This window comes from Hylobates moloch, unplaced genomic scaffold (assembly GCF_009828535.3).
Source record: "Hylobates moloch isolate HMO894 unplaced genomic scaffold, HMol_V3 SCAFFOLD_787, whole genome shotgun sequence".
Classification (NCBI taxonomy): Eukaryota; Metazoa; Chordata; class Mammalia; order Primates; family Hylobatidae; genus Hylobates; species Hylobates moloch.
The window spans coordinates 1-17,287 of NW_026653062.1; the positions used below are offsets into that span (position 1 = coordinate 1).

At 42.5% G+C, this 17,287-nt stretch overlaps 1 long non-coding RNA gene and 1 pseudogene across 1 annotated transcript; one reads left to right on the plus strand and one right to left on the minus strand.

Moving 5' to 3' along the window:
- Window positions 1-2,976: 2,976 nt before the first annotated feature.
- LOC131382669 (uncharacterized) lies at window positions 2,977-16,923 on the plus strand. The gene is made up of 3 exons (XR_009212229.1): window positions 2,977-3,055; window positions 5,388-5,489; window positions 16,167-16,923. It is a non-coding gene; the product is annotated as an uncharacterized LOC131382669 (long non-coding RNA).
- On the minus strand, window positions 7,984-8,363 carry LOC131382668 (periphilin-1-like; annotated as a pseudogene).
- Window positions 16,924-17,287: the final 364 nt, after the last annotated feature.

Genomic DNA, 17,287 nt, shown 5'->3' on the forward strand with positions numbered 1-17,287 from the left:
AGCAGGTTCACTGTGAATGGGTTATCAGTTTGTCTGAGTCCAGTGAGATGGAGCACCACCCCTGCTCCAAGTTATATGAAAGGAGTTAATGGCCTAAAATAATAAAGTCTTCAAAGAAAGCCAAAAAGTAGAGGAAATGTAACAGAATAAGTGGGAGAAATAGCAACCTGGTAGATTTAAACACACGCATTCGGACTGAAGTACAAGATTGACAGACTTGAATAAGAATTTCAAGCTAATTGCTGTTTCAGGAGACACACCTAAAATAGGAGGATACAGGAGGGTTGAACATGAAAGGATAGGAAAAGATAGATCTTTTTCCACAATGGAAAATAAAATCTGAATGGTTAGTAGTAATGGCAAACAAAATAGCCTTTGGGTGAAAAGTATTACCAGAGACAAAATAGGTCCTCATTATAAAATGAGGACTAACTGTTTCCCTGGAAGGTATAATACCTGAAACTATAGTTGTTCATATATATGCATTTAATGAGTAGCCTTATGTGTATAGAGGAAAAATTGCTATAACACCAAGGAAAAGTAGAATTATAGTGGAAGAGCTATAAAAACATCTTAATGAAAAATTTCAAACATTCACAAAAGTAGAGCTTCTTTATGCCCAGGATTTAGCTCCAGTGATTACTAACTCCTGGCAAATTCTCTTTTCTTATCCTGCCACCCACATTTAACCTTGTTTACCCCCACAACCTATTATTTTGAAGCAAATCTAAGAAATCATAAGACTGAATCTGTAAATGTTTCAGAATGTACCTTAAGCGCCAATTTCCTTCTTTCCTTCCTTCCTTCCTTCCTTCCTTCCTTCCTTCCCTCCTACCCTCTCTCCCTCCCTCCCTCCCTTCCTCCCTCCCTTCCTTCTTTTTTGATGAAGTCTCACTATGTTTCCTAAGCTGGAGTGCAGTGCTGTGTTCTCGGCTCACTGCAACCTCCACTTCCCGGGTTCAAGCGATTCTCCCACCTCAGCCTCCCGGGTAGCTGGGACCACAGGCACACGCCAACATGCCTGGCTAATTTTTGCATTTTTAGTAGAGATGGGGTTTCACTATGTTGGCCAGGATGGCCTTGAACTCCTGACCTCGTGTTCCCCCCACCTCACCTACCAAAGTGCTGGGGTTACAGGCATGAACCACTGCACACAGCCAGAATTTCTTTATAAGATGTTTATAACCACAATTACATAGAACTCTTCTCCAAAGCAACAATAACTACTTAAGATTTTCAAAATTTGGGTTCAAATATCTCTGATACTTCTATAATATTTTAGAGTCCATTGGAATCATGCTATTTAAAACGTTAACGAATCGGATACCTGACTTTTCATATCTCTTTCCATTTGATTTTTCTTAGTAACATTTGCCATTAATGTACTATATATTTTATTTCTTAGTGTATTTAGTATCAGTTTGCCTGGCAGAACAATGCCTGGCATAATAAATAGCTATCAGCCAGGCATGGTGGCTCATGCCTATAATTCCAGCACTTTGGGAGGCCAAGGCGGGTAGATCATGTGAGGTCAGGAGTTGAAGACCAGCCTGGCCAACATGGTGAAACCCTGTCTCTACTAAAAAATACAAAAATCAGCTGGGTGTGGTGGCAGGCACCTGTAATCCCAGCTACTCGGGAGGCTGAGACAGGAGAATTGCTTGAACTTGGGAGGCAGAGGTTGCAGTAAGCTGAGATTGCACCATTGCACTCTAGCCTGGGTGACAGAGAGAGACTCTGTCTCAAAAAAAAAAAAAAAAAAAGCTATCAATATAATTGTTGAATAAATAAAAATCTTGGAGTTTGATAACAAATCCTTTATTTTGCTAATGCATTATGAAAAGTACAAGAATAAGACGAACTGGAACCTTGTGATGTCTGCTAAACCTCGCCCTTCCCACACACTTGTCTCTCTCTCTCTCTCCTCTCTTTCTCCACAATAGGCATGGCTAGGTGAGGGATGCACAAATGAATAAGAATATAATGCTTTAAATTCCAACGAGAAAAAATAACACCTGTAGACTGAAGAAGGCAGGAATAGAACAAGCAGAATTCAAGGACTCACTGCAACCAAGGATTTCTCTGCTTGTTTAGAGTTGCACTGAAAGCCCTTCCTAAAGGAAGTCTTAGTTTGAGGACAGAGAGTGTAAAGGGGACTACCGGACCTAGTGATCCCTGCCCTCACTGGGGCTGACATTGCACGGAGGCACAATTACGAGCTGTCGTCAGCATGTGCTCTTGGAAATTATGGAAAGATTCACCAGTCCTATTTCAGAATACTCATTCAGAATGATAGTCTCAGCTTTTGAATTTCAGCCCTCCAGGGACAGACCTGGACTTCCAGAGGTAGGACTCCGGCCTCTTTTCAAGAATGTTACCTTCTAAAGAGATACTAAGAGATAGATTCCAGGGAGGGTAGACTGATTTCCCTTGGGGATTCCCTTCCAGGGAGGTCTCGGGCTTGGAACATCAGCTCAAGATTTTAAGCAAGTCTCTCAGGAAATAGATCGTGGGGCTGGCAGTATGAGGTAATAGAGGCAGTTAGAAGGGAACTAGAGTAGGTAAATTCACACAGCCTTGGCAAAAGAGAGGTGGGTCCCACGGAGACAGAGCTTTCATCAGCGCGATTTACTGAGGTCCCTGCCATTCCTGACTCACAGTAAGGATTTTCCAGGCAGGAGGGCTGTGATCACAAGGGCAGAGCAGGGTTAAGGATGGGCTCACCGACCCCTCCTACTGACTGCTGGTAGTTTGGTAGAGCGAGGATAGATTATCCAATGGAGCACGAGGGAGGAGGGGCAGAGGGCAAGAGGGGATGGACAGAAGAGAAGACTGGCAGGATCCTCACTCCTACCTCTACCCACAGACAGTGCCTTTGGCGCACTGAGGTGCACAGGGTCCCTTAGCCGGGCGTAGGGCACGCAGCCCAGGCTGAGATTCGCGGCTTCCGTAGAAGTGAGCATGGCTGGGCAGCGGGTGCTGCTTCTAGTGGGCTTCCTTCTCCCTGGGGTCCTGCTCTCAGAGGCTGCCAAAATCCTGACAATATCTACAGTAGGTGAGTGCTTGGCCGGAGAATTCCCAGACAGGCGCGTCGCGGATACACGCACTGCCAGGGCTCCAGAGAACAGCGCTTGATCAGAGTCATCCACGTGATTTTCCAGGCTGGGCTTGTGGACCCGGCTGGAGGAGGGAGAAGCCCATTCAGCTGTGGGGCAGAGAGGGGCCTCTGTTGCTGAGGTGGGGAAGATAGTTTTGGAGAAAAGAGATTCTCCTTTACTGTCTCTTCCTGTTCAGGACGCGCCCCTATCCCGCAGGGCTGGGGCCAGAAATTTGAGACTCACCCCAGAGCTTGAGTTCCTGGGCTGCCTTCTGAGAGCGCAGTGGGACTTTCAGAGGGTCACCCCAAGTTCCATGGGGCCGGGAGGTGCACAGTAGCTTCCAGTAGAAACGGTGGTGAGCGTTTTTAGGCTCTTGGAGACCAGGGAAAAGCGCTCCTGAGGGCAGCACTGCAAATGTTGTGAAGCTGCATCCGGAGCCAGGGTGGCGCAGGCAGGTATTTCATGGCTGCAAGGCCAGCGGAGTGTTTTCCACCAGGGGAAACCTGGAGAACTGCCCAGGGCTGAGGAGAAGATCCAGGTCATTCGCATCTTTTGGAGTATCCTTCCTTTTACTTGTGCCGCTGACCGTTTTTGAGGGATTCATGGGACTGTTAATTCTGCATTTTGGGTCTCAGTTTTACTTCTTTTACTTTTACCCCAAAGGGAATAGAAGATGAAAGAGAAACATATATGAACATAAAGGGATCATCTCAGGATCGAGCTTCCCCAAGACTTTATTTCAACCCATAGTGGGTTCTAATGGATTCCTTTTAGATCACGGAGAATTAGGGCTTGTAGAGCTGGGAAGAACCACAGATCATCGAATTCAGTGCCCATTTTCATTTCCTGAGAGGGTAATTGAGGGATGGGGAGTGAGATGCCTTCCTTAAGAGCACTTGTGGCCTCCCTGATGTCCCATGAGGAATTAACTCAGGGTTTTCTTACTGCAAGACCACGCTCACCACAACTTCCACTCTGAAGCCCTTTTCACTGGGGATTTTCAAAAATCACTGTTTAAGAAACAGTCCAAATCCATTTGAAGACTTTTTCCCCCTCTTTCTGAGTGTTAGTAGCAGTGAAGCAACAGAGCTTCTTGACTTCTTGAAAGTACACAGCCCTCCTTCCTCAGGCTCCAAGGAATTGATGTCGTTTCTGAGGTTCTGGAATGCTGATTTTTGTCCCAGAAAGCCACCTGACTCCCCAAGATCCACCGCTAACAGCTGTTTCTGTGGGGACCCCTTCTTTCCGGCTCCCTGTTCTTACATGGATTAAAATGTGAGCAAGATCTGTCACAGATTTGTACTTTATACATCCCTTGTTGCTCCAGACTATTCAAGCCTGGGTATAAGTAAACTGAGTCATTCAGAGAGCTGCGCACTACTTCTCTACTCCCTTCCACCCCCACCCCCAAGCTTTTGGTATTTACTATTCCATTACCTTCTCTTCTGATCTTCCTTTCTCTGCTGCTGAGAACCTTAGATTCAAGCAAAGGCTGTGTATTAGAACACGTACTGAGAAGACATTGATTTCGTGGAACTTGTACCTCTTTTGAGGATCAAGCTTCTCTTTCCTTAGTATGGATGTTTCTGGAATCAGTGATTCCCTAGTCTCTCATGCAACCAGGATCCAGCAGGCCCACCCCAAGGGCCCCACAGTTGTCCTCAAATGTCTTAATTAGAACTTGATCATTGTTTGGTCTAAATTAAGTACATCCTTTCGAAATACATTAGAATCTTAAGGATTTGGATTCTAAGTAGTGGCCCCTCATTCCTTCTCTTCCAGTGATGATTTCTTGGACCAATCTCTTAAGGTTTCTATCTCCTACAGCAGCATAAATGTCCAAAGAGAGGATCCCAGAAACAGCTCTCATTGTTTTTTTAGCAACTATTCACATTCATATGTACAACACTATACCTGTATTTCCACCAATGCTGTGATTTCTTTTGGACTCTGTGTCTCCATAAGGCCTTAGTTAAAATATACATGTACCTCAGGTTGAGGAACTCTCGTGGCTAAGCACATAGTAGCTCATTACACTGACATGGATACTGTGACTCACAAGAGGCAATCTCTCACGGACCAGAGCCACAGGTAAAAATTTGGGCGGCCATGCTCTGGGTGAGTGGGCTGGGTTTTACCCAGAGGGACATGAGGAGACTGGCAAAACTCATCTTCCTCCACTCACTATCCATTTCTGTTTCCCTACCTTTCCTCTCCTGGATTGATCACTACCGGCTTCACACACTGTGGTCTCACCAGTCCAGAACTGAAGTTGTGCATTGTTCCTAGGTGGAAGCCATTATCTACTGATGGACCGGGTTTCTCAGATTCTTCAAGATCACGGTCATAATGTCACCATGCTTAACCACAGAAGAGGTCCTTTTATGCCAGGTATCTTTTCTCACTTTTCATGATTTCTCCTACTCCAAGCAAAGAGCAAAATGCTGTTTGCATAGAAAGGCTTAGCAAAATGTTTTTTAAAAATCTAATTCAATTGGAAGGATGAAAAGCTTGTGTGTGTGTATGTAAAGTGCCAAAAAGCTTCTTAGGCTCTAATTACCAGGACCTGACACTCCATACTCTCATATATTTTTTTCCCCTTACTTGACTTCTACTCCATCCCAAGCAACCATCCACTCATTATTATGAATTATTTTAACAAATACTACTTTATAAGATGGCTTAAAAAATATATTAAACATGGTGGGGCAAGGTGGCTAACACCTGTAATCCCAGCACTTTAAGAGGCTGAGACAGGTGGATCACTTGAACCCAGGAATTTGAGACCAGCCTGAGCAACCTAGGGACACTCTGTCTCTACAAAAAATACAAAAATTAGTTTGACATGGTGGCACCCACTTGTAGTTTCAGCTACTTGGGAGGCTGAGGGTGGAGGATCGCTTGAGCCAGGAGGCAGAGGTTGCAGTGAGCTGGGAATGCACCACTGCACTAGAGCCTGGGCAACAGAGTGAGACTCCATCTCAAAGACTCTCTGTATATAGATGGAACAGAAATATTGAGCCTTATTTAACACTTCTTACGTGTAAGAATCACTTTTCGTTTTATAGATTACTTTTCCTCTTTTTATGATATCGGAATTTAAGTAAGCTTTTGCAGGGAGCCCCTTATTTATGCAGCTAAGTTAGGAGTCTATGGCTGAGATGGTCTTGCATTCTTCAAAAATAAGTGGCTGCCCACGAGTTTGTGCATAGTGATTTCAGATGTTCTTAATGGAGTCATTGAATCCAAAGAATTTTAGCCAAAATGAAGCTCATAAATCTTATCAACTCCTCTGTTGATCCACAAGGAAACAGAAACCCTGAGAACTTAACAGATTTGCTTGATAACAGAGTTGGGTGGATTTAGGACTTTATGCTCCAAAATTGCTCAATATCAAAGTGTTGCTCAGGGAAAAGCCCAAACTCCATCATCATGCAATACACCTGGACATGCACCCCCTGAAGCTACAATTTTAAAAAAGAAAAAAATCCAAAAGCAAGCATCTTGGAGGAAGAAAATTCTGAGATATTTTCAGCCTTTGAAGGTTATATCAGGCCTTGTCATCGTTCAGATTTCTAAAACCATTTTTTTTTTTTTTGAGACAGAGTCTCGCTCTGTTGGCCAGGCTGGAGTACAGTGGCATGATCTTGGCTCACTGCAACTTCCATCTCCTGGGCTCAAGCAATTCTCCTGCCTCAGCCTCCTGAGTAGCTGAGATTACAGTCGTGTGCCACTATGCCCGGCTAATTTTTGTATTTTTGGTAGAGACGGGATTTCACCATGTTGGCCAGGCTGGTCTCCAACTCCTGACCTCAGGTAATCCTCCTGCCTTGGCCTCCCAAATTGCTGGGATTACAGGTGTGAACCACTGCGTCTGGCCAAAACCATTTTTTAATCTACATTTTTTCATTTAAATTTTAAAATTTCATTGTGGTAAAATATATATAACAATCTACCATTTTAGCCACGTTTTTTAATTGAGTCAGAGTCTTCCTCTGTCTCCCAGGTTGGAGTGCAGTGGTGTGATCTTGGCTCACTATAACCTCCGTTACCTAGGTTCAAGCGATTCTGATACCTTAGCCTCCCAAATAACTGGGACTACAGGCGCGTGCTATTAGGCCTGCGGCACCCTGCCTGGCTAATTTTTTTTGTATTTTTAGTAGAGACAGGGTTTCGCCATGTTTGCCAGGCCGGTCTTGAACTCCTGATCTCAGGTGATCTGCCTGCCTTGGCCTTCCAAAGTGCTGGGATTACAGGCGTGAGCCACCGCACCTGGCCCCATTTTCAAATGTACCATTTAGAGGCTTTAAGGACACTCACATGTTGTAGGACCATCTCTGAAATTTTCAGTTTTTCATCATCGTGAAGTGGAACTCTACTTATTAAACGGTGACTCCCTGTGGCTGACAGGCACTATTACTTCTTGAAACCATCACTATGACAGTTATTACTATTACTACTTGAGACCATCATTACGAGACTGAACGAAGGAGGATGAACGTAAAAATGAAAACTTAAAAGAAACTGTTATAAAGGAGCCAGGGGAAGAAGAAAAGAGCTCCCCGCTTCTAGTGAGCAAAGGCAGCCGCTGAGCTTCCACAACCCTTTTTATTGGGTAGAATGAGCAGGGAGGAGGAGGTAACGATTGGTCAGCTGCTTGATTGATCACAGGTTCATATTATTACTAACAGGCTTCAGATTTGCCTAATCACAAGAAACACTGCACTTGGGGCGTGACTGCCCTCAGCATTCCTTCTGGGTGGCAGATGCAGTTTGTCAGTTTGCCAACATTCTGCATTTATGAGAAACAGTTTGCTGTTTACTCATACAGCCTCCAGTGGTATCCTGAGTTGATCACAATCCTCACTCTTTTGGCCTCCAACATTTCTCCCTGTTTTTGAATTAATTTGAGACAGGCAATTACTGGCTGTGCAGCCCTCAATTGCCGGTTGGTGGCCCAGCTGATCTTACAGATGCACAGGAAACCACGGCCAGCATGGCCACAAACATGGAGTCAGGGGTCTTTGCCTGACCCTGATGCTCTAACAGTTTCTCAGCTTCCTGTGTGGTTTTCTTGATCTGTCTGCATGTCATGGGGGTTGATGTGTGACTCCAGTCGGTCCTTGTTCCATCTTCACATTCAGATTCAACTGGCTTATGGCTTGTACTGGGGGAACCAGGCCTGTGGTTGGAATCCATGGGTCCCCTCCAGTCTCCCGTTCCATGGTCGCACACACCTTGAGAGCACCCACACGGTTTGTTCATTTTCTGTGAAAACACAAACATACCCTGGTCCCCACCTTAGTAAATCTACCAAATCAAAAGCAAAGGTTTTTGTAGCTGTAGCCAGGAGGCGTGCTGTTGCTGAAGCATCTGCACCACAAGCTACAGTTCAGCTTCTGCCTCTTTTGGTTAATTGCTGCGGGGGAAAACTTTCCACTGATAACAAGAAACAGGCTCTTTCTGATTAACAGAAGACACAGAGAAAGCAAATCTGAGGCTTATCCTGCTTGTGCTCAGTTCCCACATCTTGACAAGCTCTGAGAAAACTTCCCAAGTTCTCTGCACATCTCACAGGTGCCAGCACGTGTTTACAATCCACGAAAGCCAAAGCTAAAGTTAGCCTTTCTGTAGCCACAGAAGACGGTACAAGCCAATTTTCATCCTCTCTCTCCTGTTCACCACCCTCAATAGGTGCTATAGGTGGGGCAAAAAATTCTCTCAAACCCTGAAATAACAAAAAGATGGTATGTACCAAAGTCCAAACAAAAAAGAGAAAAGAAATAACCAAATTCTTCCCCATGTTATTTTGATTCAAAAACTTCTCGTTCTTTGTACCTCTAGGGCACTAAACAGTACATTTTTTAGAACACTGACCTTATGTTGCTGCCAGCAGACTTGTAACGGGGTTTCTCGTTCATCTGGTTGGTTTTGATTTCTTCTGGGCTTTAGTTTTTTCTGCTCCCAGACCTTCCTCACTCAAGTCCCTGTAGGATGCTGTGTGTCTCTATCAGTGCCTGGAAGTTTCTGCTAGTCTCTGCTAGTCTTTATCTATCCCTATTTGTCCCTGTTAGTTCCTGCAACTCCCTGTCTGTCCCTACCTATTTCTATTTGTCTCTATCTCTATTTATTTCTATTTATCCCTGCTTATCTCTGTCCCTGCAGGCCTCTTCAGGTCCCTGCAGGTCTCTTCAGGTCTCTGTTTGTCCCTGAATGTCCCTATTTATCCCTGTTCAGGCAGCACTTGTGGCAGACTGCCACAATTACTACTTGTTACTGTCATTACGAGAGACATTACTCTTACTACTTGAGACCATCGTTAAGAGACTGAATGAAGGAAGACAAAACAAACTGTTATAAAGAAGGGGGCCAGGGGAAGAAGAAAAGAGCTCCCCACTTCTAGTGAGCAAAGGCAGCTGCTGAGCTTCCACAACCTTCTCATTTATTGGGTAGAATGAGCAGGAAGGAGGAGGTAACGATTGGTCAGCTGCTTGATTGATCCCAGGTTCATATTATTACTAACAGGCTTCAGATTTACCTAATCACAAGAAACACTGCACTTGGGGCGTGACTGTCCTCAGCATTCCTTCTGGGTGGCAGACACGGTTTGTCAGTTTGCCAACATTCTGCGTTTATGAGAAACAGTTTGCTGTTTACTCATATAGTCTCCAGTGCTATCCTGAGTTGATCACGACCCTCACTCTTTTGGCCTCCAACAACGCCCTATTACCCTCCACCTTCAGCCCCTGATGACCATATTCTATTTCTCTATTAATTTGACTATTCTGGGTACAGCATATAAGTGAAATGATACAATATTTGTCCTTTTGTGTCTGGCTTGCTTTATATCTTCAAGGTTCATTCATATTTAGCATGTGTTAGAACTTCTTTTTTATGGCTGGATATTCAATTTTATGGATACATTACATTTTGTTTATCCATTAATCCATTGATGGACATTTAGTTTTTTTCCACTTTTTGACTATTGTGAACAATGCTGCTATGAACACTGGTATACAAATATCTTTTTGAGTCCCTGCTTAAAACCATCTTAATATCTTTTACATTAGTTTTCATACTCTTCACTGTCTTTGTATCTGCCTAAACTGGATATCTGATTAAATAGTTGTAGTATATTCATTTTTAAGACAATTATTTCTTAATTTCAAAAATTGTAACGAAATTAAATTGATTTAAATTAAAATGTAGATGAAAAATTAATGATGACATTTCCAATAAACTTTGAGAAACTACTGGCCGGGTATAGTGGCTCACATTTGTAATCCCAGCACTTTGGGAGGCTGAGGCAGGAGGATCACTTGAGCCCAGGAGTTAAAACCAGCCTGGGCAACATAGTGAGACTTCATCTCTACTAAAAATAAAAATAAAACATTAGCTGGGCATGGTGTCATGCTCCCGTGGTCCCAGCTGCCCGTGGGAAGCTGAGGCAGGGGGATTGTGTGAGCCCTGGAGGCTGAAGCTGAGTGAGCCATTATCACACCACTGCATTCCAGCCTGGCCAATAAAGTGAGACCCAGTCAGAGAAAAAAAAAAAGAGAGAGAGAGAGAGAAACTACTGAAAGCTACAGACCTTTTACTCTTTAACAAATACAAGCAGAGCAAAATCTATAAACGATTCAAGGAATGTGTGGGTCCTTTCTGTTTTTTCATAGGATTAGGAGTCTAGAGTTTCTTTTAATAATTCCCTCATCACGGATGTCTCTGAAGCTTTGAAATAGAATTCCCATTTTTCATTTCATCCATAGAGCTTGGCTGAAGGTCTGCAAACAGGGAAACACATGATTGGTTATTATTTCTGATCAGATGCCCAATTTAATGAATTGAAACATTTGAGCCAATTATTAACTGCTTATTTGGAAACACTTTCCCATACTGTTTATTTATTTGCAACTTTAATAAATGACATCAGAGGCACTGAAGAAGCAAAGGTTTCTAATACTCACATGTACTACTGCTCCAACCAATCAATATCTGGAATCACAATTGGATTATACATATTGGCTAAAAGAATATTCAAAAGCATAAGAGAGAAAGCCTAAATTGCTTTGAACAGACTGTGAGTAGAACTGGGGATTCTAAGAACACTCTGCTAGTGATGACTCAGAAGGAAAGAAGGAGCATGATAGAGAAAATCTGTATTGTCTTAGAGACTATAAATCATCATACACAGACTTTTTGTAGAAATATAGATGTTCAAGTGTTCTTACTGTCTATAGTAAAATGTGAGAGGAAAGATAAATTGAGAAAATAACTATGAGGCAGAAAACGAGGACTTTATGGTTTTGGAAATTCTCAGCCTATTAGGATTGTAAAAGATTTTAAAATTAGGGAATTCAATGTCAGGAAAGCAGTGTATCCTGTCGTCTTGTAGAGAAAGCCAATTGTATGGCTGGACAGCCTTTTGCTATTGCCTCTGAAGGATTAAACGGTCAGAGTATTCAGTCACAGAGAAAGCTCATTGAAGAGATTAGCATGAAGCAGTTTTGGTGTGCACTGGTTACCAACTTGCCTGAGTTTGCTCAGAAAGAACACCCACATAACGCAACAAATTCCATGAAGTGGATTTATTACTTACACGTGGGCAGCAACCGAAACCTAAAATTCACGGTCCTCCAAGGCTCAGAAAGCTGCCTGGGATGAATGGAGTCTCAACTGTACATGCCCCACTTGCATTGCAGATAAAGGACCACGAAGTGCAGACCACCTTAGGTTTTATACCCTGGAGAAACATGACATGCTAAGCTATGTGTTGAAGGACATCCTGTTTCTAGTGGAGACTGTAACAAAGCCTGGGCTATTCCACCCAGTGCCTCTCTATCTCAGAGTGTTACATTCCCAGCACATTCTGCAGTTATTCTTGATAACTACAAGTGACAAGCAGAGAGGAAAACAGGGTCAGCCCAAGGCCACCCTGAGAACTGTCCTGCAATTAGGTGTATGTCTCATGGATTCCTTCACCCGTAATGGCAGAAGCCACCAATCAAGATGAAACTACCTCGTAAAGATGTGTGGAGGCTGGGCATGGTGGCTCATGTCTATAATCCTAGGAAATGAAACAAAGGAAAAGGAAATGAAACAAACAAAGGAAAAGACAGAAAAGATGGATAGGACAAGATAATGACCGGTCTACAAATAAAATAAAATATCTATTTCCGCAAATAAACATAAACAGAGGATCATCACTATCTCTCAGGCCTGGTGAAAAGGAATGAGAACATGTCCCTGAAAGGATATTTATTCTTGTTCAAAAGAAACAGGTTGAAATGAAAAGGAAAAGGAATAGAAGTAAAATATTATGGCTACTTAGATCAGCAAGGTAGAGAGGAAGCACACTGAGTTGAGGATAAAAGAAAAGACGTAAATGAGTAAAATAATTGAGGGGATATTCCTATAAGGCAGCCAGCCAGATACAAGATTTTAATGGTCCACATTACAGAGGCAACATATTAAAGGATGATGAGGTGAACATCTAGACTCTAGCTGGTGGCTTTGCTCTTCTAAAAGGCAGTGGATCCTTGGCCGGGCGTGGTGGCTCACACCTGTAATCCCAGCACTTTGGGAGGCTGATGCAGGCGGATCACCTGAGGTCAGGTGTTCCAGACCAGCCTGGCCAACATGGTACAAACTTGTCTCTATCAAAATACAAAAATTAGCCAGGCATGGTGGTTCGTGCCTGTAATCCCAGCTACTCAGAGGGCCGAGGCTCACGAATCGTTTGAACGTGGGAGGCAGAGGTTGCAGTGAGCCGAGATTGTGCCATGAACTCCAGCCTGGGTGACAGAAGGAGACTCTGTCTAAAAAATAAAAAAAAAATTCTGTGGATCAGCCTCTTGTTTAGTGGAATGAATTACTATGACATACCCAGGAGGGTCACAAGGTACCCCCCCCAATTTTTTTTTTTTGAGATGAAGTCTTGCTCTTGTGACGCAGGCTGGAGTGCCATGGCGTGATCTCAGCTCACTGCAACCTCCTCCTCCCGGGTTTAAGTGATTCTCCTGCCTCAGCCTCCCGGTACCCAAGAATTTTATACCTTCAGAAGTACTGCCAATTTGGACGAAAAGGTATGAGGAGAATATGACAGGGAGGAGAATATGACAGGAAGGAGGGCTGTTGAACTCCCCAGATTCTGCAAGTAGGAAATAAACTGACAAACCACTCAGCTGTAACCACATGCAACGATTCATGAAAAACGAAGGAAAACTCTGAAGGTGAAGCAATGAGCCCAGATGGCAGAGCTTCTAGCCCAGAAGGCTGGGCCAAACCACAGGATTATTCCCAGTCCTTAAAACCTAATTTTGTTTGCCCAGTTGGAGTCAAAATGTCTTGGGACTGGCACCTCATTTTTTTTACTTTCTTTTGGCCCCCATTAGAAGAATGTCTATAATTGGTATCCTATGCCTGTCCCACTATTGGTTTTGGGGAGCGGGTCATTTTTTCCTAGTTTCATAGATCCACAGAAGGAGAGCAATTTTGCCACTGAATGGATTATACCCAGACTCTCACCCACACTTGATGTAGATTATTTGGATGATGTGATTTGGGAATTCTGAGCTGATGAGCTTTAGATGAGATTTTTCACTTTGAATTGAAATATAATTGTTTGAGACTTTGGGGGATGTTGGGACAAGATGAACACATTTTCATTCCATGAGGGATGTATATGAATGTCTGGGATCTAGAGAACGCACTGTGGTAGGCAAATAATGCTCCCCCCAAAGATACACATGTCTGAATTCCTGTCATTGTGAATGTGCTATTTTACACGTTCAAAAGGCAAAAGGATCTTTGCAGATGTGATTAATACAAGGATTTTGAGACAGGGAGAGTATCATGGATTACCCAGGTGAATCCAGTTTAATTACAAGAGTTCTTGTAAGGCAACTTGTCTAACTCGTGGCCCACCAGCTGCATGTGGCCCAGGACAGCTTTGAATGTGGCCCAACACAAATTCATAAACTTTCTTAAAACATTATGAGATTGTTTTTGCAATTTCTTTTTAGCTCACTAGCTATCATTAGTGTTACTGTATTTTATGTGTGGCCCAAGACAATTCTTCTTCTTCCAGTGTGGCTCAGGGAAGCCAATAGATTGGACACCCCTGTTATAAAGGAAAGAAGATGGTAGGAGAGTTAAAGAAGTGATGATGGAAGAAGAAATCAGAGTGATATGATTGCCTGTTGGAAGGGGGCCATGAGCCAGGGGTGCAGGTAGCCTTGAGAAGCTGGAAAAGGCAAGAAAATGGGTTGTTCCCTAGAGCCTTCAGAGGAAATGCAGCTCTACCCCCACGGTGATTTTATTCTAATGAGATGCATTCTGGACTTCTGATCCCCAGAACTGTGAGATAATACCTTGTGTTGTGTTAAGCAACTAAGTTTGTTGTAATTTGTTAAAGCAGCAATAGGAAACTGAAACAGCCATGATAGGTGCTCAGAAGAACTCCAGGAGGCATGAAAGGAGGATGCTAAAGCCTTTACAGTGCAGGTGTCCCTGGGGGCACTAATGAGAGAGCCTGTTGTATTGCAACTTGGACAGATTCTGGAGCCTTCTGTTACAGGGGATCCTACGCAAAGTGGGCTGATTTTCAAGTAATAAATATGAGTGGACCTAAGTAAAATTTATAAATAAGGAATATGTTGTCTTTAAAATGTAAAAAAGGCCTAAAAGATGTTGGGCTTGTGACATCATGGACACAGAGAGGCTCAATAGTTGTTTCTTAGTGGTACTGGGGATGGAGAGGTCTTCAACTAACCAAATGATCCTTTGGAATTTAAGTGAGGGACTGGGTCTGATACTTTGAATGGGACAATGGCTTATCCCCTTTGTGAGCTCCTTTTTGAATGTTTCTATGTCTTAAATGAGTGTGGCAGATGAATCTCCTCAGAGGAGGACACCCTCAATGTAATGTTATATCTGTACTCCTGGAGAAAGCTGGAAGCAGTGGCTCTTGCTGGCAAAGATTGTGGGCAATAGTAGGGCTGTTGAAGTATACTATGGGTAGCCATTCATTGTGTTTCTTCCAAGGTAAAGACGTGCTGTGGCTGAGAGCCTATTAAAATCAGCATGGAAGAGAACATTCTAGCCAACTCTATGACTGCAAAGTATTTGCCAGTAGATACTTGGATAGAGTCTTTCCTTTCAATTAGCTTGAGTATGAGGGCCTTAATATGTGGGACTATGTGTTAACGTACCCCCAATTCTTACACAAAATTTGATTTGGATGTGATGAAGGCACACATGCATTAAGAAGATATGAGAGGTTTATGACTCATAGGGTGAGGTATTTATTTTTCTTTTTTTCAGAATAGCAGGACAGGCTCCCAGGCCAATCTGAAAAATGGCTTTAGAGAGCAGGGAGGGATGACTGGCTAGAGTTTTTACTGTGAGGAGGGGTAGGATGGGCTGAGGATTTCCCTTCATTGTCCTGACTTGCATGGATTGAAACTCCTACCAGAGATAAGACAGAAGGTGTGTGTGGCTTTTCTTACCAATTTGCTCAGATGAAACATGGGGTTGGGAAGGGGAAATGGGGCTTGACATTTGTCAAGAGGCAAAGAGTGAAAATGGAGTCAGACTTCTTATTACACATGGATAATGAAGAAGGGGCCAAGCTGGCAAGTCAAGATGTAGGGAACTACTCTTTTAATGAAGTCTTTTAGTAATTTTTGACTGAATTTAAAAATTATTTGCATGTATCACTTTAAATAATAAAAGTGATTGTTTTTGTAAAACAGAAAGAACAGAGGCTCTGGAATCAAACAAATGTGTACTGTATTTAAATACAAACTATACCAATGTCTCACACCTGTAATCCCAATGGTTTGTAAGGGAGCTGAGACTGCAATGAGCTAGGATTGTGCTATTGCCCTGCAGCCTAAATGACAGAGCAAGACTCTGTCTCAAAAATAAATAAATGCATACATTAAAAAATACTTAAGCAATCATTCAAATACATACATAATCTTTGAAATAAGTTTTGATATTGTTATGCTAATGTTACTCTTTTATGTAGTGTATTTAACTTTTTTTAACCCGTTGCTGTTTTCTTAGATTTTAAAAAGGAGGAAAAATCATATCAAGTTATCAGTTGGCTTGCACCTGAAGATCATCAAAGAGAATTTAAGAAGAGTTTTGATTTCTTTCTGGAAGAAACTTTAGGTGGCAGTTAATTTGTTTTTATTCTTTGAACCAAAAGGTCACTATTTTCATAACACAAATGAATGGATGGATGCATGGATACTTGGAATGAGGACAAGAGAAAGTGATGAATGGATGGATGGATGGATGGATGGATGGATGGATGGATGGGTGGATTGATAGATGGAGAGACAGATGATAGGGGGAGTAGATGAGTACTGCATGCCACATCATCCAGTAAAGTCCCTGAAAATTCTTCCTCATACCGTCTTTCTTACACTATAAGCATGAGTGCTTTTCTGCAGAAAGTGGGAAACTGTTTCTTCTGGGACTTCCTTGCAACACTTCACCTATAACCATTGCCTATAATCTCCCCAACACAGAAATTGGGATAGGCTCTTCAACTTTTCATTGTTGATGGGAAAATTAGAGTCACCTTTTCCCACTTACTGTCTTCCCTTCTTCTCACATATATTCATAAATAAGGGAAGGCTTATGAACATTGGGTTTGTAGAATTTGAACATATAGCCATGCAAAGTTCTTTTAAAAAGCAATCAACCTGGTACAAATGAAACATGAAACTGACACCTTTTGCTTAATCTGGATGGGAAGGAACACATAACTTTTTAATCTTAGACATAAAAGAGGAAACACAGAAATCTATGCCTATCTTGGTTAATCACAGTGGCCTTACCTCTCTTCTTTCCTGGAAAATTCTACTCAGTAGTCAAGGTAGTGCTTAAATCTGACTTTTTCCATAAAGCCTCCCTCCTCACCCAAGATGGAACACCACATTCTCTCCCCTATACGTCTGATCTAATCTACCCATTTGACACTTAGCCTATATCATCTTGCAGAGTTAGTTATATATTTTAAGCATATGCCTTGTCTCTTCTTACTCGGTTTAATATTTGTAAGGACAGGTATAGTTAAGGGTGCATTCTTAAAATATTTTAATTTATTAGCTTAATTTTAAATATGATTAATGAACTACAGTCTAAACATTTTTACTACTTTACTGGCTTTTTTTTTT